Here is a 25,077-nt window from a genome sequence, read left to right on the forward strand (position 1 = left end):
AAGGCCCTTTTTAGCAACTGCTAGAACTATAATTAATGTTGGTACAACTGAACTCACAGTTCGTGTGGGTGAGGAAACAATCATTCTTCAAGCTCTTAATTCAAGTAACACATCAAATATCGAGGGTGATTATTTAAATTGAACTACTAATACTGATCATATGGTGAAACCTTCTTTGCAGGAAACACGTTCAAAGAACACACCTGAGCCATGTTCGAGTAACGACAAAGGACCAACTATGAAGAATGAAGGATACAAGTTGAGGAACTAGATGAGTGGTGGACACAGAAACCAAGATCACATGATAAACCGAAACCATGCCATAACGAGCTCAATATTTCACCAAATCAACTTAAGGTTGGAGAAAAAGTACTATTAGATGTAGCAGACTCTCAGATTGCCACCTCTAAACCTAATGGAGAAATTCCTCTTAAGGTACTTAGCATTTTCCCATATGGTACAGTTGAGGTAATTCATCCCAAATTCGGTACATTAAATAGTACTCGTCTAAAACCTAATTTTGATAAAATTGATAGCAGGGATGAGGAGTGTAAACTCCTCGCACCGCCATGACCACGCAACAGAGAGGTAAGTCGAGCTTAGACTATAAATAAGCACTTCTCGGGAGGCAACCCGAGCACTAATGGTGTTAACTTTTTTAAATTTTAGTTTTTAACATTTAAATCCACTAACCGAGACACTGAACACAAGTTTTCCAGAACCACACAGCCAGGCCCACGGGCGTGCCTTAGGCTGTGCCCATACCATGGAAGGCAACACGGCCGTGTGAAAATAGGGCAAAATTATTCCCCAGCACGGGAGTCGATAAGTTGCTACTACTGTACGACATGGCCATGGGTGAATCCGTCAAAACAACACGGGCGTGCGACACGCCCGTGTCTAGAGGCCATGGTTGAAATTGAGAAAACAACATGGGTGTGCGACACGCACTACCTGTGGTCAAGACTGACAAAACAACACGAGCATGGGAGAAGCGAACGAAACAGAACATGACTATGTGCATGAACACACCCAAAGAACACAGGCGTGGGTCGAATTTCAGACGTGCCCAGATTTGAAAATCACGATACACATAGGCTAAAATTAGGGCCCTCGAGCATGCCCCACGGCCATGTGCCTCAGTCTATATAAACCCCTCACTATTCATCATCCCCTTCCCCAAAAACTCTTAACCCTAGCCACCGCAACCCCTCCCCCACTGTGGACTGGCCACCCTAGCTTTCCTTTCTCCTTCATTTTTCTCCCCTCTCTCTCTCCCTCCTCCCTCTTCTCACCCTTGTGCACCACACGACACACCGCCCACACCCGTGGCAGACCTCAATCGCTCCCCACCATCACACCATCCCTCCTCCAGCCACCACTCCTCCACTAACGATTTTCTCTTCTCTATTACTTCCTTTGGATGCTTTCTAACATGATAATATTAATTTTTATCCTTTTATTACTTTTTCTATTAATTGTTTATCATATCATCCTCATTTTTAGGATTTAGTTCACCATGCTTAGATACTTTCATTTAGTTCATTTTGAATTTAGTCCTGCTATTACTCTACCATGTACCATAACATCTCTATCAAGTTTGATTACTTTTGGTTGAGTCTTGTTAGTGTTAGTAGTTTTTAATTACATTTGTTAGTTTAACTCATGGTTAACTCCATTTTTGAATTTGTTGATATATGTTATCTTTTACACTCATTAAGATTTAAGCTTCTATTGCAGGTATATCATTTCGAATCCACTTGCCAAGAAAACCATCGTTCCTACCTCGAAAAAGAGGAAAATAGTAGCATCATCCTCTGATCCTACCACGGAGATCAAGCACCCATTCCTCTAATTCCCACCAAGACCGCAGGAAGAACTATTTCAGATATTACGGGCTCGACCCTTAGGTGTGGGCCGTTGTATTGACTGGGCAACACTTGAACAAATCCAATTGGCTGACGCAGTCCGAGCCCTTCTGACGACTGACCCATGGGGCCTCCTTTTCGAGATCATTGAGCTGACGTACCTCGAGCTCACACTCGAACTCTACTCGACCTTCCACCTTCAAGTCGTCATGACACAGTTTGATGATCCTAGAATAGTCCAGCCCTATCTTGGCGATTTAGTTCCCCAGTTGAGTGTACCTGAGTTCGGCGTCGCTTTAGGGCTCCATATGGAGGAGTTCATGGATGACGATGATTTTGACACCTTCCACCGCCACATCCACTTGTCTCCTTCCAACTGCTGGAGGGCTCTGGTTCGTGCTTCGGCCACCTACGACCCTAGTCGCTCTAAGGCATCGGTCCTCGACCCACCCCTGAAGTACTTACACGCCATCTTGGCCCACACTCTGACAGGGCGACGAGAGAGCACCGGTGTCGTCAACACTCACGACGCTTACTTTTTATTAAGTATGGAGAATGGACATATCTTTGAGCTTGCCTATTTCGTTGCCCTCGCCATTCGCCATCAGACGGAGCGGCATAGGAAGGGAGTCATATCCATCAGCCCTTATGTGACTCGCCTAGCGGAGTATTTCGGCCTCCTCAACACGGCATCGCAAGCATCTTCCCTCACCCTCATTTGTCAGATGTCCCCACAAGGCATCTCGAGTATGCTACATATGAGGATGATCAAGCGACGACGTGGAATTAACCCTCCCCAGTACCATCTGGTTTAGTTCGCTGAGAAGGAGGACCCAGAGGACATTACTAATGATGTCGCTCCACAGCACGATGACCCACCATCTCAGCCACTGCCCATTCATCGCCCAGTTCATGCGGCTGCTTCATACTCTAACACCTCTAAGCGCCTTACTCGATTTGACCAACAGTGTTTTCAGTACTTTGATCACATTGATGGTACACTACATCAGATTTGTTAGCACCTTCACATCTCATCGCCACCACCACCTCGCGAACCATCCGGCAATGACGATGTTTAAAGACTTATTATTTTTTTTTTTTCACTTTTATATTTATTTATCCTCTTTAAGTACTTTTTATTTTTTTTCCTTTAATACTATTTCACTTTTAGGTTTTATAATTTTTATTGAACAATTTATAGTTTCGCTATTTCATTACGTGTAATTATGCTTCTCTATATTTCCTAAAGAGTTCTTGATTTTATCACAGTTATAAAGAGTTACAAAGCTCATCATCACTTAGGAACTTGAAACTCCGATGGAAAAGGTTCTCCACGACTGCCATGTCCTGCCCGACCACCACGATAACCTCTTCGCTAGACACTGTGGTTGTGGAACCCAACCTCTACCACCACCGGAGTATCCTCCTCCAATCTTATCATTGCCTTGGCCGATTATTCTCCATACCTCCAATTCAAGGATTCCATTCAATATTCAGGAAGTTTCACTTCTCCCCCTCTCTCTTCTGATATTATCTTTATATCACTATTATATATCTTTGTACATTGAGGACAATGTACATCTTTAGTGTGGGGGGGATATTTATATCATTATCAGAAAAATCCCTGAATTTTGTCTTGCTCTCAAATAATCTTCTCATATCATTATTATAATGAATTTTGATTAATTTATGATTTTTATTGATATGTCTTGAATTAAAACATAATTAACCCTTAGTGAACTCCTTGAGCCTAACAAGCCATTCATTGATTTACCCTCAACATTAACCCATAACCCATTATTGTTGAAATCCCCTAATTTGATCCCTATTTTTGTTGAGATTTGATTTGAATCAATTACTTTGCTATGTTTTATTTTTTGTTGTATTAATTAGCAAAGTTCTATGTTATTTGTGTAACACCCCAAACTCGTGACCGTCACCGGATTTGACCACGTGGTGTTACCGGGCTTACTTCTCTTATTTCTCTCTTGGAAATATTTAATTTCTGTTCCAGGCAGGCTAGCTAACTGCGTCACTGTCACCTTAAAAATCATATCTCGAGTTCCAGAACTCGAAAATCAGTTCCATAAATTTTCCCTGAAACTAGACTCACAATCCCATCTACACATTTTTTTCTAGAATTTTTGGTCAAGCCAATTAGTACAGTTTATTAGTTTAAAGTCTCCCCTGTTTCAGGGTTCGACTACACTGACCTTTGTGCACTACGACTTGGATATCTTCCTGTACAGGGCTCCAACACTTATGCCGTTTGTTTCTAGAGAAACTAGACTCACAAGGGAATCTGTAAATATAGAGCATGACTTCTAATTCTCTCTGGTTAATTTATAGTGAATTTTAAAAGTCGGAGCAGGGGATCCAGAAACTGTTCTGGCCTTGTTTCACAAAAACCTGAATATCTCTTAAAACACAACTCATATGGCCGTTTTGTTTCATCCATATGAAAATAGATTCATCAAGGTTCAATTTCATAATTTATTCACTATTTAATTCTACTTCTACTATTTTTAGTGATTTTTCCATCTCACCTCACTGCTGCTGGTAGCATCTGTTACTAAAGCAAACAATGACTATTTCATAATTCTTCCATGGCCAACTATTTCATCATACATAATACAAACTATGGCCACCTTATCAAAATTAAGGTTTCTAAGGCTCGTGACTATAGGTTTTAGAATCACACTCAACCGAATTACATAGGCCATTTTCGCATGGCTTAAAGTTTACAACCCAAAATTCAACAAAACAAAATAGCCTATACATGCCAAATGTTCTCCTAGTTCAACTACGAAGACAATACCAAAAGATTTCCAGCCGGTGTGGTGACTTCGTTGACGGTTCCGAGCACCCAATAGGAGACGAGTCCAAGAGACCTAAAATGGTGACAAGAAAACACCGAGTGAGTTTATAACTCAGTAAGTCATAAGCATTCCATAACCATCCATTAATAAAATTATCACCACATGAAACAATGAACGAAGCTAGGTACTCCATCTATATCGAAACTATACCATAGTTCCTTGGACCTTTCGGTTCAATCTCATACCAATTCACCCAATGACATTTTATATACTATTCAATAGAGTAATTGAGGCATTTCCATACATCATCTCATTTCCGCAACAATCATGCAATCAAATGAACTTTCATCTATTCCACGATACCTTATTTACGGGAATGCAATTAAAATCATCACATAGATTTAAAACTTACCAACTCCATCCCGAGCATGAACATAGCATCTATTAGCCATGAACTCAAGGTACTTACTCTTTCCGCTGTCCATACTCGACTCGATAAAGTCACACCTCCATATAAATATTCAATCGGAGATATATATAGAGTTCGCACACATAGTGCTTAATACTCGATCACGCACACTTAGTGCCATGTGATTTAAGCCCGCACACATAGTGCCATATAGTCCAAACTCGTACACTTAGTGCCATATGATTTAAGCCCGCACACATAGTGCCATATAGTCCAAACTCGCACACTTAGTGCCATATGATTTAAGCCCGCACACATAGTGCCTTATAGTCCAAACTCGCACACTTAGTGCCATACATTTCAAGCTCGCACACTCAGTGCCAATCTCGTCACCGTACACATTTACTTCTCGCACACTTAGTGCCGAAAGCAAACTTTCTACACATTTCACTATCTCTTTTACATTCAACAATATCATCTTGTATATATATATATATTTCATCTCATTAAACGCAATTGCATAGAATTCTTACAATCATTTAAGCAATATCAAACATATGCTTAATGACTTACCTTGTGTTGGGCAAATAACTCTAAGTCGGCTACTCGTTGACCTTCGATTTCCCGTGTTGGACGCCTCTCTTTAGGATCTTGAGCTTAAACAAATAAATTAACTCATTCAATCGCTTTGGTACATATGTTGGTATCCACATTCTAATGATCATATAACATACGGAACGACATGGTAAAATTTTTATCTTGCTACCTTATGTTCTTGGCTATTCGGCCAATAGCCTTATGCAATTTACTATTCTATCAATAATCCAATCACACATACACATATACATATTCTTATATTAGATAACCACCCTTACTAACCACCCATTTTAGTTGATTTTATACAATCAAAGGCAATATCATAATTGGGTATACTTATATAGCCGAATGTGCTAAAATTGATCTAACATCACCAATACCCTTGATTGAATGGCCGAACACTTATACTATCAATTATAGTATCGATTTTATTCTTTCAAACACATAGTCCCCATTCGGCCCTAACCATTTACTTAACGTATGTGTACAAATTCCATCTCAAAATTAGGAGTTGCAACTACAACTAGGTTACAACAATGCTCATCAATGACCGAATGCCTAAGCACAACTCTACTAAAAATTTATCCAACATCGTTAACTTTGCCCTTCACTATTTTTTTTTCTAAACATCAAATACAAAGTAACTTACATGTATATATTAAACCAACCTTGCTAGCACAATATCCCTTAACCGAATATCATAAACCCAAGCCACATATATAGTTCATCAAGGCCTTTCATTGGCCACATTCGGCACCCCCCTCCCCTATGAACAACCAAATTTCAACCTCCATTAAAAGTATATGTACCAAGAGCTTCAACTACTTGGCCAACTACCAAACCTCCAAACACCCAAATTTAATCCATGGAATGAATAGAACTTGAACTAATCACCTCATTTATATATAAATTTCCAAGGATTTCAAAGTGCTTACCTCTTCCTAAGCATCAACCAAGCGAATCATGCACAAAAGAATTCCTTCTTCTTCCTCCTTCAAGTCACGGCAATGGAGAATAGAATGAGCAAATTTTTTTTGTTTTCCTTGTTCAATACACGGCAATGGGGAGGGTAACCACACACATTTTTTTTTTTTGTTCTCTTCCTACTAACACCAATATAATAACAATTCTAACATCAACCATTAGCAAAACAAGTTGGAAACATGTTCCTTGCCCATAACCTTGTCATGGCCGGCCACTCACCTTAGGAAGTGGGTTATTCGACATGCAAGGACAACCATTTTCCCACATGTATTAATAGGCCACCTTACATTTGCCTAGCACATTTCTAAATTTTCTCACATAAGTCCTATTTGATAAAATTCACTTACAATTAATAAAATCCAAACATTCAATTTTCACACAAGCATATGTACATATAATGAGCATCAACTATGACGGTTAATTATTTTTATAACTCGGTTTAGTGGTCCCGAAACCACCTTCCGACTAGGGTCAATTTAGGGCTGTCACAACTCTCCCCCACTTAAGAAATTTTCGTCCCGAAAATCTTACCGGTAAATAGGCTCGGGTATCGCTCTTTCATAGAGTCCTCAAGTTCCCAAGTGGCTTCTTCAATTCCGTGTTTATGCCACAACACCTTCACTAGTGGGATTTTCTTATTTCGCAACTCTTTTACTTCATGCATCAGAATGTGAATTGGCTCCTCTTCATAGCTCAAATTAGGCTGAATCTCAATCTCAGATGGAGCGATTACGTGCGATGGATCAGACCTATATCGTCGAAGCATCGAGACATGGAAAACGTTGTGTATCTTTTCAAGCTCAGGGGGTAAAATTAATCGGTACGCTACTGGCCCAACTCGTTCGGATACTTCATACGGACCGATGAACCTCGGACTCAATTTTCCCTTACGGCCAAATCTAAGCACCTTCTTCCAGGGTGAGACTTTGAGAAATACCTTGTCTCCAACCTGATATTCAATGTCTTTTCTTCTCAAATCCGCATACCACTTTTGGCGATCCGAGGCAGCTTTCAAACTTTCACGAATTACTCGAACTTTCTGCTCGGCATCCTTAATCAAATCAACCCCGAAGATTTTACCTTCACTAAGTTCAGTCCAGAATAATGGGGTACGGCATTTACGACCGTATAAAGCCTCGTAAGGCGCCATCTTAATACTTGATTGAAAGCTATTGTTGTAAGCGAATTCAACCAAAGGTAAATACCGTTCCCATGAACCACTAAACTCAAGGATGCAACATCTCAACATATCCTCGAGTATTTGAATTATCCGTTCGGATTGACCATCGGTTTGGGGGTGAAAAGCAGTGCTAAAATGCAGCTTGGTACCCAAAGCCTCTTGCAATTTCTTCCAAAATCGCGATGTAAGTCTTGGGTCTCTATCCGACACGATAGAAATAGGTACCCCATGCAATCGAACAATTTGGGAGACGTATAATTCTGCCAATTTATCAAGTGAAAAATCTCTGCGGACGGGGATAAAATGAGCAGACTTGGTCAGTCTATCAACAATGACCCAAACCGAGTCTTTCTTATTCTGAGTCAATGGTAACCCAGACACAAAGTCCATTGTTACTCGATCCCATTTCCATTCGGGTATCATGATTGGCTGAAGTAATCCCGATGGCACTTGATGTTCCGCTTTCACTTGTTGACATGTCAAACACTTTGAAACAAATTCTAAAATGTCTCGTTTCATACCGGGCCACCAAAATTGGCGTTTCAGGTCATTGTACATTTTAGTACTACCCGGGTGGACTGACATTCGACTACTATGAGCCTCGCTCAAAATCATCAAAACAAGTTCCGAATTCCTTGGAATACATAATCGTCCCTTGAACGTCAAGCAATCAATGTCGTCAATCTGAAATTCCGATTCTTCATTCGAAACACATTCGGCTCCCTTAGCGACCAATTCAGCATCGACCTTCTGAGATTCAAGTATTTGATGAATCAATAACGGTTTGGCCTCTAATTCGACTACTAGCACCTCATCGGGTGAAACGGATAGGTGAGCATCCATCGCTCTCAAAGCAAACAGTGCCTTGCGACTTAAAGCATCAGCCACCACGTTGGGCTTTCCCGGGTGATAGTCAATGATGAGTTCATAGTCTTTCAATAACTCAAGCCAACGTCTTTGTCGCAGGTTTAAATCTCTTTGAGTCATCAAATATTTAAGACTCTTGTGGTCCGAATAAATATGACACCTTTCTCCAAACAAGTAATGCCGCCATATTTTCAAGGCGAACACTATGGCTGCTAGTTCAAGGTCATGGGTCGGATAGTTTCTCTCATGCGGCTTTAGTTGTCTCGACGCGTAAGCCACAACTCGACCTTCTTGCATCAACACACAACCTAACCCAAGCAAGGATGCGTCATCAGATATGACAAACTCTTTCCGGACTCATTGTACTAATCTTGGGGCCTCGGTTAAGCAGGTTTTTAGTCGATCGAAACTTTCTTGACAAATTTCGACCACTCGAACTTGACATCTTTTTGGAGTAGTTTCGTCATCGGTGCAACTATCATCGAAAAACCTTTCACAAATCGTCGATAGTATCGCAAGCCCCAAAAGCTCCTAACTTCGTAACATTCCTTGGAGGTTTCCAATCAACTATGGCTGAAATTTTGTTCGGGTCCACCTCGACACCGTCACGGACACCACGTGCCCCAAAAGCTAACCTCTCTCAACCAAAATTCACATTTCTTGAACTTTGCGATATAATCGCTTATCTCGTAAAATTTGCAACACTAGCCTCGGTGTTCAAAGATGTTCGGTTTCATCTCTCGAATAGACCAAAATGTCATCGATAAATACAACTACGAACCGATCCAAGTATGGCTCAAGATTCTATTCATTAAATCCATAAATACCATGAGGGCATTAGTGAGCCAAAATGGCATCACTAAGAATTCAGTAGTGACCGTACCTCGTTCTAAAAGCGCTTTTGGTCTGCATTCGATTCTCGGACCCTCAACCGATAGTACCCGACCTCAAATCTATCTTTGAAAACACCGAGGCTCCCTTTATTTGATCAAACAAATCGTCAATTCGTGGCAACGGATATTTATTCTTTATCGTCACTTTATTCAACTGACGATAGTCGATGCACAATCTCATAGTTCCATCCTTCTTCTTCACAAACAATACTGGTGCGCTCCATGGAGAAAAACTCGGTCGAGCGAAACCTCTATCCGTCAATTCTTGCAATTGAACCTTCAATTCCTTTAATTCCATTAATGCCATACGATGCGGGCTATTGAGATCGGTGTAGTACCGGTACTACTTGATGCAATTCCACTTCTCGAACCGGTGGCAATCCGGTAACTCCTCGGAAAAACATCCGAATACTCACAAACCACTAGTACCGATTCGAGTTTCCTTTACGTCTCTTTACTTTCAAACACATACGCAAGGTATGTTTCACACCCTTTTCACATATCTCCGAGCGGTCATAGAAGATATTATCACGGCACTCCTTTTAAATCAAGAGACTCGACTCGGACTACCTCATTATTTGCACTCCTCAAATCAATGGTTTTCCTTTTGCGATCCACCACCGCATCATGTACTGAGTTAGCCAATCCATACCAAGAATAACATCGAATTCATCAAATGGTAGAAGCATCGGATCGGTAGGAAAACAGATTCTCGAATTATTAGGGGCATCTCTTGCACACTTTATCAACGAGTACGTATTGACCCAAAGGGTTTGACACTCGAATCACGAACTCAGTAGACTCAACAGGTAGAGTCTTACTGGATGCTAAGGTTTCACATACCTATGAATGAGTAGAGCCGGGGTCAATCAATGCAATCACACTAGTATCAAAGAGAGTAAAAGTACCAGTGATAACGTCAGGGGAGGATGCTTCCTCTCATGCGAGGATGGCATATGCTCTAGCAGGAGCACGGGTCTCGGATCGAACAGCCGTATCAGAGGCTCCTCTCTGATTACCACCCCTACCTCCAGAATTCTCGGGGGCCTACCTCTAGCCGTCGTTCCACTAGGTCTTGCACCTTGCATCTTATTCTTCTCATCTAGCTCAGTGCAATCTCTAATGAAGTGGTCTTTCAACCACATCCATAACAGCCCTATTAATGCACTTACCCCAACATTCACCTAGGTGTCGTCTTCCACATTGGGGGCATTCAGTCTCTCTTGATGATTATTACCCACACTAGCTACCAAGTAGCTCGAGAGTCCGTCAATGGTCGGGCTCGATGGAAATTCCCGATCGCCTCGACTTACTAGTGTCCTCCACGAACTTCTTTACCACGAGAACGGAGCTTTACTCACGATCTTTTACGATAATCTCTTGCTTCAAATTTAGCCTTCTTCTTCTCCTTTCCAAGTTCTTCCGCCTTGCAGGCTCGTTCGACTAGTGTTACGAACTCCTTTATCTCCAAAATACCCACTAGTAGATTTAACTCTTCATTCAATCCTTCTTCAAATCTTTTGTACATAGCAACCTCATCAGCCACACACTCTCGGGCATACCGGCTGAGTCTTACGAACTCATGTTCGTATTCAGATACTGTCATACGGCCTTGCTTGAGTTCCAAGAATTCTGATCGATGAACCGTTGACTAATGTATTTCTTTCGAAATTCTGATTGAAAGAAATCCCAAGTAACTCGTTCGTTTGGGACTATGGAAATTAAAGTCCTCCACCAATAGTAAGCTGAGTCTCGCAACAAGGATATAGCACACTTAAGACATTCATCGGGTGTGCATGATAGTTCATCAAACATTCGAATGGTGTTATCAAGCCAGAACTCGGCCCTTTCGGCATCATCAGTAACTAGGGCCTTGAACTCCTCAGCCCCGCGCTTCCTAATCAAATCCACAGGTGGTTTACTTAGCCTCACAGGATCAGTAACTGAAGGCATCACGGGCTCTTGGGGTGGAGTATTTAAATTCGGGAATGGCTGGACAGCCGGATTGGTTCGGGCATATTGCGCGACCCACTCATTCATCATGGTGAAGAAGGCTTGTTTCGCCCCTTCATCTTGGTTATTTGCGAATGACTGAGGTTCAACAGGCGGTGTCCCTTGCGCAGGAGCAGCCGCTACACTTTCAACGTCATCCGCCAAGGGTCTCTCTAGCCCGGGTTCCATTTGCTAATCAAAACAAAATTTCAACCGTCAGAAGTCATCACATTTTTAAGCACTAACAAATTGGCATGTATGGCTAGACTCACACGCGCTATGGTAGTCCTAGAACCGACTAAACCATAGCTCTGATACCAATAAAATGTAACACCCCAAACCCGTGACCGTCACCGGATTTGACCACGTGGTGTTACCGGGCTTACTTCCCTTATTTCTCTCTTGGAAATATTTAATTTCTGTTCCAGGCAGGATAGCTAACTGCGCCACTGTCACCTTAAAAATCATATCTCGAGTTCTAGAACTCAAAAATCAGTTCTGTAAATTTTCCCTGAAACTAGACTCATAATTCCATCTACACATTTTTTTCCAGAATTTTTGGTCGAGCCAATTAGTACAGTTTATTAGTTAAATTCTCCCCTGTTTCAGGGTTCGACTACACTGACCTTTGTGCACTACGACTTGGATATCTTCCTGTACAGGGCTCCAACACTTATGCCGTTTGTTTCTACAGAAACTAGACTCACAAGGAAATCTGTACATATAGAGCATGACTTCTAATTCTCTCTGGTTAATTTATAGTGAATTTTCAAAGTTGGAGCAGGGGATCCAGAAACCATTCTGGCCCTGTTTCACGAAAACCTGAATATCTCTTAAAACACAACTCATCTAGTCGTTTCGTTTCGTCCATATGAAAATAGATTCATCAAGGTTCAATTTCATAATTTATTCACTATTTAATTCTACTTCTACTATTTTTAGTGATTTTTCCATCTCACCTCACTGCTGCTGGCAGCATCTGTTACTAAAGCAAACAATGACTATTTCATAATTCTTCCATGGTCAACTATTTCATCATACATAATACAAACTATGGCCACCTTATCAAAATTAAGGTTCCTAAGGCTCGTGACTATAGGTTTTAGAATCACACTCAACCAACCACATAGGCCATTTTCGCATGGCTTAAAGTTTACAACCCAAAATTCAACAAAACAAAATAGCCTATACATGCCAAATGTTCTCCTAGTTCAACTACGAAGACAATACCAAAAGATTTCCAGCCGGTGTGGTGACTTCGTTGACGGTTCCGAGCACCCAAAAGGAGACGAGTCCAAGAGACCTAAAATGGTGACAAGAAAACACCGAGTGAGTTTATAACTCAGTAAGTCATAAGCATTCCATAACCATCCATTAATAAAATTATCACCACATGAAACAATGAACGAAGCTAGGTACTCCATCCATATCGAAACTATACCATAGTTCCTTGGACCTTTCGGTTCAATCTCATACCAATTCACCCAATGACATTTTATATACTATTCAATAGAGTAATTGAGGCATTTCCATACATCATCTCATTTCCGCAACAATCATGCAATCAAATGAACTTTCATCTATTCCACGATACCTTATTTACGGGAATGCAATTAAAATCATCTTATAGATTTAAAACTTACCAACTCCATCCCGAGCATGAACATAGCATCTATTAGCCATGAACTCAAGGTACTTACTCTTTCCGCTGTCCATACTCGACTCGATAAAGTCACACCTCCATATAAATATTCAATCGGAGATATATATAGAGTTCGCACACATAGTGCTTAATACCCGATCACGCACACTTAGTGCCATGTGATTTAAGCCCGCACACATAGTGCCATATAGTCCAAACTCGCACACTTAGTGCCATATGATTTAAGCCCGCACACATAGTGCCATATAGTCCAAACTCGCACACTTAGTGCCATACATTTCAAGCTCGCACACTCAGTGCCAATCTCGTCACCGTACACATTTACTTCTCGCACACTTAGTGCCGAAAGCAAACTTTCTACACATTTCACTATCTCTTTTACATTCAACAATATCATCTTGTATATATATATATTACATCTCATTAAACGCAATTGCATAGAATTCTTACAATCATTTAAGCAATATCAAACATATGCTTAATGACTTACCTTGTGTTGGGCAAATAACTCTAAGTCGGCTACTCGTTGACCTTCGATTTCCCCGTGTTGGACGCCTCTCCTTTAGGATCTTGAGCTTAAACAAATAAATTAACTCATTCAATCGCTTTGGTACATATGTTGGTATCCACATTCTAATGATCATATAACATACGGAACGACATGGTAAAATTTTTATCTTGCTACCTTATGTTCTTGGCTATTCGGCCAATAGCCTTATGCAATTTACTATTCTATCAATAATCCAATCACACATACACATATACATATTCGTATATTAGATAACCACCCTTACTAACCACCCATTTTAGTTGATTTTATACAATCAAAGGCAATATCATAATTGGGTATACTTATATAGCCGAATGTGCTAAAATTGATCTAACATCACCTATACCCTTGATTGAATGGCCGAACACTTATACTATCAATTATAGTATCGATTTTATTCTTTCAAACACATAGTCCCCATTCGGCCCTAACCATTTACTTAACGTATGTGTACAAATTCCATCTCAAAATTAGGAGTTGCAACTACAACTAGGTTACAACAATGCTCATCAATGACCGAATGCCTAAGCACAACTCTACTAAAAATTTATCCAACATCGTTAACTTTGCCCTTCATTATTTTTTTTTTCTAAACATCAAATACAAAGTAACTTACATGTATATATTAAACCAACCTTGCTAGCACAATATCCCTTAACCGAATATCATAAACCCAAGCCACATATATAGTTCATCAAGGCCTTTCATTGGCCACATTCGCACCCCCTCCCTATGAACAACCAAATTTCAACCTCCATTAAAAGTATATGTACCAAGAGCTTCAACTACTTGGCCAACTACCAAACCTCCAAACACCCAAATTTAATCCATGGAATGAATAGAACTTGAACTAATCACCTCATTTATATATAAATTTCCAAGGATTTCAAAGTGCTTACCTCTTCCTAAGCATCAACCAAGCCGAATCATGCACAAAAGAATTCCCTTCTTCTTCCTCCTTCAAGTCACGGCAATGGAGAATAGAATGAGCAAATTTTTTTTTTGTTTTCCTTGTTCAATACACGGCAATGGGGAGGGGTAACCACACACACATTTTTTTTTTTTGTTTCTCTTCCTACTAACACCAATATAATAACAATTCTAACATCAACCATTAGCAAAACATGTTGGAAACATGTTCCCTTGCCCATAACCTTGTCATGGCCGGCCACTCACCTTAGGAAGTGGGTTATTTGACATGCAAGGACAACCATTTTCCCACATGTATTAATAGGCCACCTTACATTTGCCTAGCACATTTCTAAATTTTCTCACATAAGTCCTATTTGATAAAATTCACTTACAATTAACAAAATCCAAACATTCAATTTTCACACAAGCATATGTACATATAATGAGCATCAACTATGACAGTTAATTATTTTTATAACTCGGTTTAGTGGTCCCAAAACCACCTTCCGACTAGGGTCAATTTAGGGCTGTCACAATTTGACTTGTTCTTAACAAAATAAAAACATACATACATACATATTAGTAGTAATTCTTTGTTTTTGAGCTTAAGTATTTAAATTCCTTATCCCATGAAGAAAAGCTCAATTCTAGGATTTTCTAATTAGAAATGTAATTGATCAAGTCGTAGTATTTTTCTAGTTAGGTAATTTTTCAATTCAATCTAGATTCTAACCTTCTTTTTCAGCTTGTAACCACACCCCCTATGTGACACCCCGAATGTGACCCTAGTCGGAGAGTGGTTTCGGGACCACGAAACCGAGTCACAAGAATAATTAAGTGTTATATTCCGTACTTATTGTATGTGGAATTGGTATGCGTAAATATTTCGTGTCTCGATTTTTATTAATTAGGTGCTAAATTATAAGAAAGGACTTAGTAGTGAACTTTGAAAGTACGATAGGGAAATAGGTGATGACTAATTAAAGCATGCATGCAAAATAATGGACTTGCATGTCAAATTCCCCTTTCTACAAGTAATGGCCGGCCATGACAAAGAATATGGGTCAAACATGTCATGAAACATGTTTTGTTGGGCATTAGGGAGAAATAGTAAACAAATAAGCATGGGTAAGAAAAGAATGAAAAAAAAATGTGTGTGAGAGAGTGGCATACCCCATTGCCGTGAGTTGTAGAGAAGGAAAGAAAAAATTTTGTTCATCCTTTCTTTGAGCCAAAACTAAGGAAGAAGGAGGATTTTTGCTTCATGCTTGGTTTGGAAGAGATCTAGAAGGAGATTTGGCTAAGTTTGCATCAAGATTAAGGTATGTATGAGGTTGTGTTGGGAGTTTCATGCATGTTTTGGTTGCTAACTTGATGTGCATGTTAGCCATGGCTCAAATCTTTGGTATGCCATGGAAATGGTATTTGGCCAAAGTTGTTATAGTGATAAAGCCATTGCATGCTAAGTGTGAAGCTTGATGATGATGCATGCAATGATGGATTTTCTACTCATGAGTAAGATTTTGAGTTTTCTCTTTGTTTTATCATGATTAAAGTTGAAAAGGAGCATGATTGTCATACTTGGCCATGATGCATTCTTGAGCATGATTCATGCTTCTTGCATGTTAGTTAAAAGTTTGTGTTTTGGATGGCTATGGACACCTTGAAAATTCGGCCATGCTCATATATGCATATATATGATTGCACATTATGTTTGGTTATGAACTAAGTGCTGAATATATTGATTTAAAGAAGAAAATGTGGAAGAATGCTTGTGAAATTGCAAGCACAATTCGGCCTAGCACACATATAAGAGCTTGATGCTATATTATAAGTTTTGGGCCACAATGTGCAAAGCATAAATTAGTAGATTGCATGCTGTTTTTGTGAGGTATTAAGTGCAAAATTGACCTCAACATGTACATGAATATTCGGCCTTGGGTAGCCTATTGAAGGCCTTAGCATTTCCTTGATGCTCAAATAAATTGTATTGAATTGCTTGATGTAGTATAAAATGTGCATGACCATTGTGTATTCAAGCTAAAGAGTGGCCATATGACCATTTAAAATCCTTGTCATATTCGCCATAAGCAAGCACAATGAGGTTTTAATAAATTGAATTTGTTTGAATTAGCTCAAGAGCTAAGAGGGCCACAATTGGACAAGGGAAGGAAAAGGTGATCGAATAGCCGAAAAAGCCGTTCGACAACATCCGAGGTAAGTCCTCAAGAAGTGACCTTACTTGAATTATGTGAGATGAAATATGGATGTGTATGATTATTGATTATGTGTGTATGAGTATTTGAATTCCACCGGGCTAAGTCCCGGCGAATATGCTAATGATATTAATTGTGTTTGAGCCTTAGTAACGAAAATGAAATATGTATGTCCAATGATTATTGATGTATGTGTGCATGAGAAATTGAATGATATCGGGCTAAGCCGAAGACAATTATGCTGGAAATTATATCCGGGTTAAGACCCAAGGCAATTGTGCTAGTGGTTATATCCGGCTAAGGCCGAAGGCATTCGTGCGAGTTATTCTATCCGGGCTAAGACCGAAGGCATTTGTGCACGTGATTATATCCGGTTATATTCGAAGAATCTTGGGCTGGAGGTGAGTGTTGGTTGCTGAAATGAATTTAATTAGTACACTCGGACAGCCCAAAGGATAAGGTACGTTATATGTGCATTGGAAAGTCGGCGTGTTTGAGCAACATTCGCTCAATCGACTAATGAATTTCAGTTATTGAATTGATTGATGCTTTGCGAACTTATACAATGATGAAGTATGAAGTAAGAATGTGTATTAATGAAATGATGCATTTGGCTATGTGAATGTATTGCTGTAAATTATAGTTCATTATATTCCTTGAGACTTACTAAGCATAAAAATGCTTACCCGTTGCTTTGGCTCTTAGTTTTCTAGATTTCGCTCGAGGCAATCGGATTTGGGATCGTTGAAGTCGAAGTCATCCACACTATCAAGCCTCCATTTTGGTATAAATTTTGGTTGAACTTGAGATGGCATGTATAGGACTACCTCTTGTTTGTTAAATACGTTGTAATGTAAGTATGTATGGCCATGCGAAAATGGCTCGAAAAGGGAGCATGAACTTAGACTTATTGTGGGTTGTATGTATATATATTTGGGGTCATGATGTGGCTATGGTTTGGAAATGGGAATGTTGGTCATATGATCAGCCATTGGCATGGTTAAAATGATCATATATGAACCTATGTATGGCAAGATTAGTTGAATCATGGAGACTACCAAATAGGTAAGTCCTACCTTAAAACAGATGCTGCCAGCTGCAGTGGCGTGAATGTGAAAAATCACCATAATTCATAGGAATGGAATCAAATAGTGAATAAGCTATGTAAATGAACCTTGATGAGTCTATTTTCATATGGAAGAAACGAAACGGTCATAGGAGTTACAGATTAAGAGATATTAAAGCTATTGTGAGACAGGGCCAGAATGGTTTCTGGGTTCCCTGTCGCAACTTTAAAAATTCACTATAAATTATCCAAAAGAATTAGGAGATATACCTTATATGTACAGATTCCATTTTGAGTCTAGTTTCATTAGAAACAAACGACACCAGCATTAAAGCCCTGTGCAGAGAGATATTCAAGTTATACCGCGCGAAGGTCAGAGCAGTCGATCCCTGTAACTTGGGTAACTTTAACTAATAAACTGTACCAATTGGCCCGACCAAAATCCTAGAAATAAATCCATGGATGTATATATGAGTCTAAATTCAGGAAAATTTACGAAACCAGTTTCCGAGTTTTGAAACTCGAGATATGATTTTAAGGCGACAGTGACGCAGTTTTCCAGCCTGACTGGAAATGTCAAATTGGTGGGCAAAAACATGTGAACTTGGTTTGTTAACCCTCGGGTCCGACACGGCGATGGTCTCGGGTTTGGGGTGTTACAATTTTATTGGTATCGAGCCACGGTTTAGTCGATTCTAGGACTACCGTGATGTGTTTGGGGTCTAGCTATACATGCCATTAAATGATGAATCGATAGTGTGATGAATTCGACAATTTGACTTCATGTTTGTTTATAGCAATGGATCCCGATCCCAACCGAAGCGATAGCTGATGATGTGGAGAGTGTGGCGCTGCTCGCGCAAGGGACAGCGCCGCGGACTCTCAACCTATGGCCAGCAATCCTAATGACGAGGCTAAGCAAGCCTTTTATAGTGTGATGAACGAATGGTTTAATCAATACATTCGAACCAACACGGTTGTTCCACCACCTCCATTCCCGACGAATGCAACCCCGCACCTACAATACCTCCGTTGGTGACCCAATAAGGTCGGGTAAGCCCCAATCGATAGGATTCGAAAACATGGGGCCACTGAATTTAAGGCTACGGATGATGATGATGCCGAAGCGAGCTGAATTATGGTTAGATAACACTATCCGGTGCTTGATGAGCTATCCTGTACACCCGATGAGTGCTTAAAGTGTACCATCTCCTTGCTACGCGAGTCCGCCTACTATTGGTGGAGTACTCGACTTGTGGTGCCTAGAGAGCAAGTGACTTGGGAATTCTTTCTAACCGAGTTCAAAAAAGTATATCGATCGAGATTCATCGACCAAAAGCGGAGGAGTTCCTTGATCTTAAGCAAGGTTCTATGTCCGTTACCGACTCTGAACGAAAGTTTGTGAGGCTTAGCCGATGCTGCGAGAATGCATTTCGTCCGAAGCTATTATGTGCAAACGCTTGAGGATGGGCTGAACGATGATATAAGGATGTTTGTTGGCATTCTCGAGATACGAGAGTTCGTAGTACTTGTTGAGCGAGCTTGTAAAGTCAAGAGCTTAGAAAGGAGAAACAAAAAGCTGATGTGGGATTGGAGAATTCGAAAGAGGTCCTCGGAAAGTCTCTTCAACAAGCATCGAAGAGATTTCGAGATGATGCGAGCCGGTCTAGAGGCGTTTGGGATTTTCTAGACGAGGACGCGATCGACCCCTGTGACCACACGAGTCACCTCGATTGCGGTGGCGGAAATGATCGCCGAGAGGACGGAGTGTCCACATTGTGGCAAATGGCATTCGGGGAGCTGTTGGTTTCGTGATCGCTCTGCTATAAGTGTGGATCGGCCGACCATTTTATGAAGGATTGCCCGAGGATGCATGAGCAGAATGCAAGTCGAGTGCAAACCGGGTGCTACCATCGCTCGAGGTAGGCCACCTAGAAATATGGGCAATGTCGATGGCGGTCGAGAGGATCTAGAGATGCTACCATCAGATCTGAGGCTCGTGCTCTGCTAGGACTTATGCCATCTGCGCCATGAGGATCTTGCCTCTCCGGATGTTATTACGGTACTTTCACTCTTTTCAATACAAATGTAATTGCTTTGATTGACCCCGGTTCTACTCATTCTTATATATGTGAAACCTTAGCATCCATAAGACTTTGCCCATTGAGTCTCTTGAGTTTGTAATTCGGTGTCAAACCCTTGGGTCATTACGTGCTTGTTAACAAAGTGTGCAAGAAAAGTCCCTAGTGTTCCGAGGTTCTTGTTTTCCGCGGACTTAATGCTTTTGCCATTCGATGAGTTCGATGTTATTCTTGGTTTGGATTGGTTGACCATGCACGATGCGGTTGTAAATTGCAAGAGCAAGACTATCGATTTGAGGTCGCGAATAATGAAATAATTCGGGTTGAGTCCACGGACTTAAAGGGTTGCCACCGTAATATCGGCGATGTTGGCCCGAAATATGTAAGAAAAGGGTGCGAAGCGTACCTTGCGTCGTACTCGATGACAAGGAATCGGAGAAGAAACCGAATCTGTGCCCGTGGTTTGTGAATACCGGATGTTTTCCAGAAGAATTGCGGGTTTACCACTGCTCGAGAAATAGAATTTGGCATCGAATTGGTACTGGTACCACCCCAATTTCGATAGCTCCGTATCGTATGGCACCAACGGAATTGAAGGAGTTGAAAACTCGGTTGCAAGAATTGGTGGATAGAGGTTTTGCTCGCCGAGTTTTTCGCCTTGGGTGCGCCGGTCTTTGTTCGTGAAGAAGAAGGATGGAACCATGCGACTATGCATCGACTATCGTCGACTTAACAAAGCGACGATAAAGAACAAATATCCGTTGCCACGTATTGATGACTTGTTCGATCAAGCTGAAGGAGCCTCGGTGTTCTCGAAAATAGATTTGAGATCGGGCTACTATCAATTGCGAATCCGAGATTGAGGCGTGCCCAAGACGCCTTGAGCGAGATATGGTCACTATGAGTTCCTGGTGATGCCGTTTGGGCTCACTAATGCCCCTGCGGTATTTATGGATTTAATGAATCGAATCTTTAGACCATATTTGGATCGATTCGTAGTCGTGTTCATTGATGACATCTTGGTCTATTCAAGAAATGAGACCGAACATCTTGAACACTGCGGTTAGTGCTGCAAATTTTACGGGACAAGCAATTATATGCTAAGTTCAGCAAGTGTGAGTTCTGGTTAAGAGAGGTAAGCTTCTTGGGTCATGTGGTATCTGCATCGGGTATTCGAGTCGACCCGAATAAAATTTCAGCCATACTAAATTGGAAGCCTCCTAGAAATATTCTGAGGTTCAAGCTTTTTGGGCTTGCTTACTTACTACGACGATTTGTAAAGGCTTCTCAACGATAGCCACGCCGATGACGGCTACTCCAAAAGGATGTTAAGTTCGAATGGACGAGAAATGCCAAAAAGCTTCGATCAACGAAAACTTATTTGATGAAGCCCCAATTCTAGTGCAACCCGAGTCCGCAAGGAGTTTGTCATCTATAGCGACGCCTCTCTACTTGGGTTAGGTTGCGTATTAATGCAAGAAGGTCGAGTTGTGGCCTATCGTCGAGGCAATTAAAGCCACATGAGAAAAATTATCCGACTCATGATCTCGAATTGGCCGCCATCGTATTCGCCTTAAAGATTTGGCGACATTACTTATTTGGTGAAAGGTGCCATGTATACTCGGATCACAAAAGTCTCAAGTATTTGATGACCCAACGAGACTTAAATCTGCGACAAAGACGTTGGCTCGAGCTGTTAAAGGATTATGAGCTGATCATTGACTATCACCCGGAAAGGCGAATGTAGTTGCGGATGCCTTGAGTCGTAAATCGTTATTCACTTCTGACGATGAATGTGCACTTGTCTATCCGATCCGACGGTGTGTTAGTGGCTGAAATGAAAGCCAAACCATTATTGACACACCAAATTCGAGAAGCTCGAAAAGTCGATGACGAGTTGGTTGCAAAACGGGCTGCGTGTGTTCGAACAAGGACTCGGAGTTTCAAATCGACGATGACGATTGTTTGAGGTTCAAAAGTCGTCATGTGTCCCAAAGAATTGAACTCATTTCGATAATTCGAATGAAGCCCATTGTAGCCGAATGGCAATCCACCCGGAGTACGAAGATGTACAATGATTTGAAACGTCGATTTTGGTGGCATGGTATGAAGCGAGACATCTCCGACTTTGTTTCAAGATGTTTAATATGTCAACAAGTGAAAGCGGAACATCGGTGCCTTGAGTTACTTCACCAATCACGATACCCGAGTGGAAATGGGATCGAGTCACAATGGACTTTGTATCCGGACCGCCATTGTCGACAAGTAAGAAGGATGCGGTTTGGGTCGTGGTAGATCGATTGACTAAGTCGGCCCACTTTGTCCCCGTCGTCGGATTTTTCAATGGACAAATTAGCGGAATTGTACGTTTCTCGATTGTGAAATTACACGGGTGCCTATTTCTATCGTGTCGGATAGAGATCCGAGATTTACCTCGCGGTTTTGGAAAAAGTTGCAAGAAGCTTTGGGTACCAAGTTGCATTTCAAAGACCCTTCCACCCCAAACCGATGGTCAATCCGGCGGGTAATTCGGATACTTGAGGATATGTTAAGATGTTGCGTCCTCGAGTTTAGTGGTTCATGGGAGCGGTATTTGCCGTTGATTGAATTCGCTTACAACAACAACTTTCAATCGAGTATTAAGATGGCACCTACGAGGCTTTGTGCGGGCGTAAATGCCGTACACCATTGTTTTGGTGAGCTTGGTGAAAGCAAGATTTTCGGGTGGATTTGATTAGGGATGCGAGCAGAAAGTGAAAGTAATCCGTGAAAGTTTGAAGATAGCCTTCGATCGTCGAAGTCGTGCGCGGATATGAAGCGTAAGGATATCGAGTATCGTGGGTGATAAAGTGTTCCTCAAGGTATCGCCTTGGAAAAAATACTCGAGTTCGTAGTAAGGGCAAGTTGAGCCCGAGGTTCATTGGGCCATATGAGATATCGAGCGAGTCGGTCCGGTGGCATATCGTTTGATTTTGCCCCGAACTCAAAAGGTTCATGATGTCTTCCACGTTTCGATGCTTGACGTTATAGATCCGATCCATCGCACGTGATTAGTCCATCGAAATTGAAATTCAAGCTAATATGAGTTATGAGGAAGAACCAATTCGTATCCTATCACGAGAAGTGAAAGAGTTGCGAAACAAGCGGGTTCCGCTAGTGAAAGTGTTATGGCTCAAGCACGGGATAGAAGAAGCTACTTGGGAGACCGAGAACTCAATGAGAGAGCGATATCCGAACCTATTTACCGGTAAGCTTTTAGGGACGAAAATCTCTTGAGTGGGGAGAGTTGTGACACCCGAATGTGACCCTAGTCGGAGAGTGGTTTCGGGACCACGAAACCGAGTCACAAGAATAATTAAGTGTTATATTCCGTACTTATTGTATGTGGAATTGGTATGCGTAAATATTTCGTGTCTCGATTTTTATTAATTAGGTGCTAAATTATAAGAAAGGACTTAGTAGTGAACTTTGAAAGTACGATAGGGAAATAGGTGATGACTAATTAAAGCATGCATGCAAAATAATGGACTTGCATGTCAAATTCCCCCTTTCTACAAGTAATGGCCGGCCATGACAAAGAAATATGGGTCAAACATGTCATGAAACATGTTTTGTTGGGCATTAGGGAGAAATAGTAAACAAATAAGCATGGGTAAGAAAAGAATGAAAAAAAAAATGTGTGTGAGAGAGTGGCATACCCCATTGCCGTGAGTTGTAGAGAAGGAAAGAAAAAAATTTTGTTCATCCTTTCTTTGAGCCAAAACTAAGGAAGAAGGAGGATTTTTGCTTCATGCTTGGTTTGGAAGAGATCTAGAAGGAGATTTGGCTAAGTTTGCATCAAGATTAAGGTATGTATGAGGTTGTGTTGGGAGTTTCATGCATGTTTTGGTTGCTAACTTGATGTGCATGTTAGCCATGGCTCAAATCTTTGGTATGCCATGGAAATGGTATTTGGCCAAAGTTGTTATAGTGATAAAGCCATTGCATGCTAAGTGTGAAGCTTGATGATGATGCATGCAATGATGGATTTTCTACTCATGAGTAAGATTTTGAGTTTTCTCTTTGTTTTATCATGATTAAAGTTGAAAAGGAGCATGATTGTCATACTTGGCCATGATGCATTCTTGAGCATGATTCATGCTTCTTGCATGTTAGTTAAAAGTTTGTGTTTTGGATGGCTATGGACACCTTGAAAATTCGCCATGCTCATATATGCATATATATGATTGCACATTATGTTTGGTTATGAACTAAGTGCTGAATATATTGATTTAAAGAAGAAAATGTGGAAGAATGCTTGTGAAATTGCAAGCACAATTGACCTAGCACACATATAAGTGCTTGATGCTATATTATAAGTTTTGGGCCACAATGTGCAAAGCATAAATTAGTAGATTGCATGCTGTTTTGTGAGGTATTAAGTGCAAAATTGACCTCAACATGTACATGAATATTCGGCCTTGGGTAGCCTATTGAAGGCCTTAGCATTTCCTTGATGCTCAAATAAATTGTATTGAATTGCTTGATGTAGTATAAAATGTGCATGACCATTGTGTATTCAAGCTAAAGAGTGGCCATATGACCATTTAAAATCCTTGTCATATTCGGCCATAAGCAAGCACAATGAGGTTTTAATAAATTGAATTTGTTTGAATTAGCTCAAGAGCTAAGAGGGCCACAATTGGACAAGGGAAGGAAAAGGTGATCGAATAGCCGAAAAAGCCGTTCGACAACATCCGAGGTAAGTCCTCAAGAAGTGACCTTACTTGAATTATGTGAGATGAAATATGGATGTGTATGATTATTGATTATGTGTGTATGAGTATTTGAATTCCACCGGGCTAAGTCCCGAAGCGAATATGCTAATGATATTAATTGTGTTTGAGCCTTAGTAACGAAAATGAAATATGTATGTCCAATGATTATTGATGTATGTGTGCATGAGAAATTGAATGATATCCGGGCTAAGCCGAAGACAAT

This window comes from Gossypium arboreum, chromosome 8, assembly GCF_025698485.1.
Source record: "Gossypium arboreum isolate Shixiya-1 chromosome 8, ASM2569848v2, whole genome shotgun sequence".
In the NCBI taxonomy this organism is placed as follows: Eukaryota; Viridiplantae; Streptophyta; class Magnoliopsida; order Malvales; family Malvaceae; genus Gossypium; species Gossypium arboreum.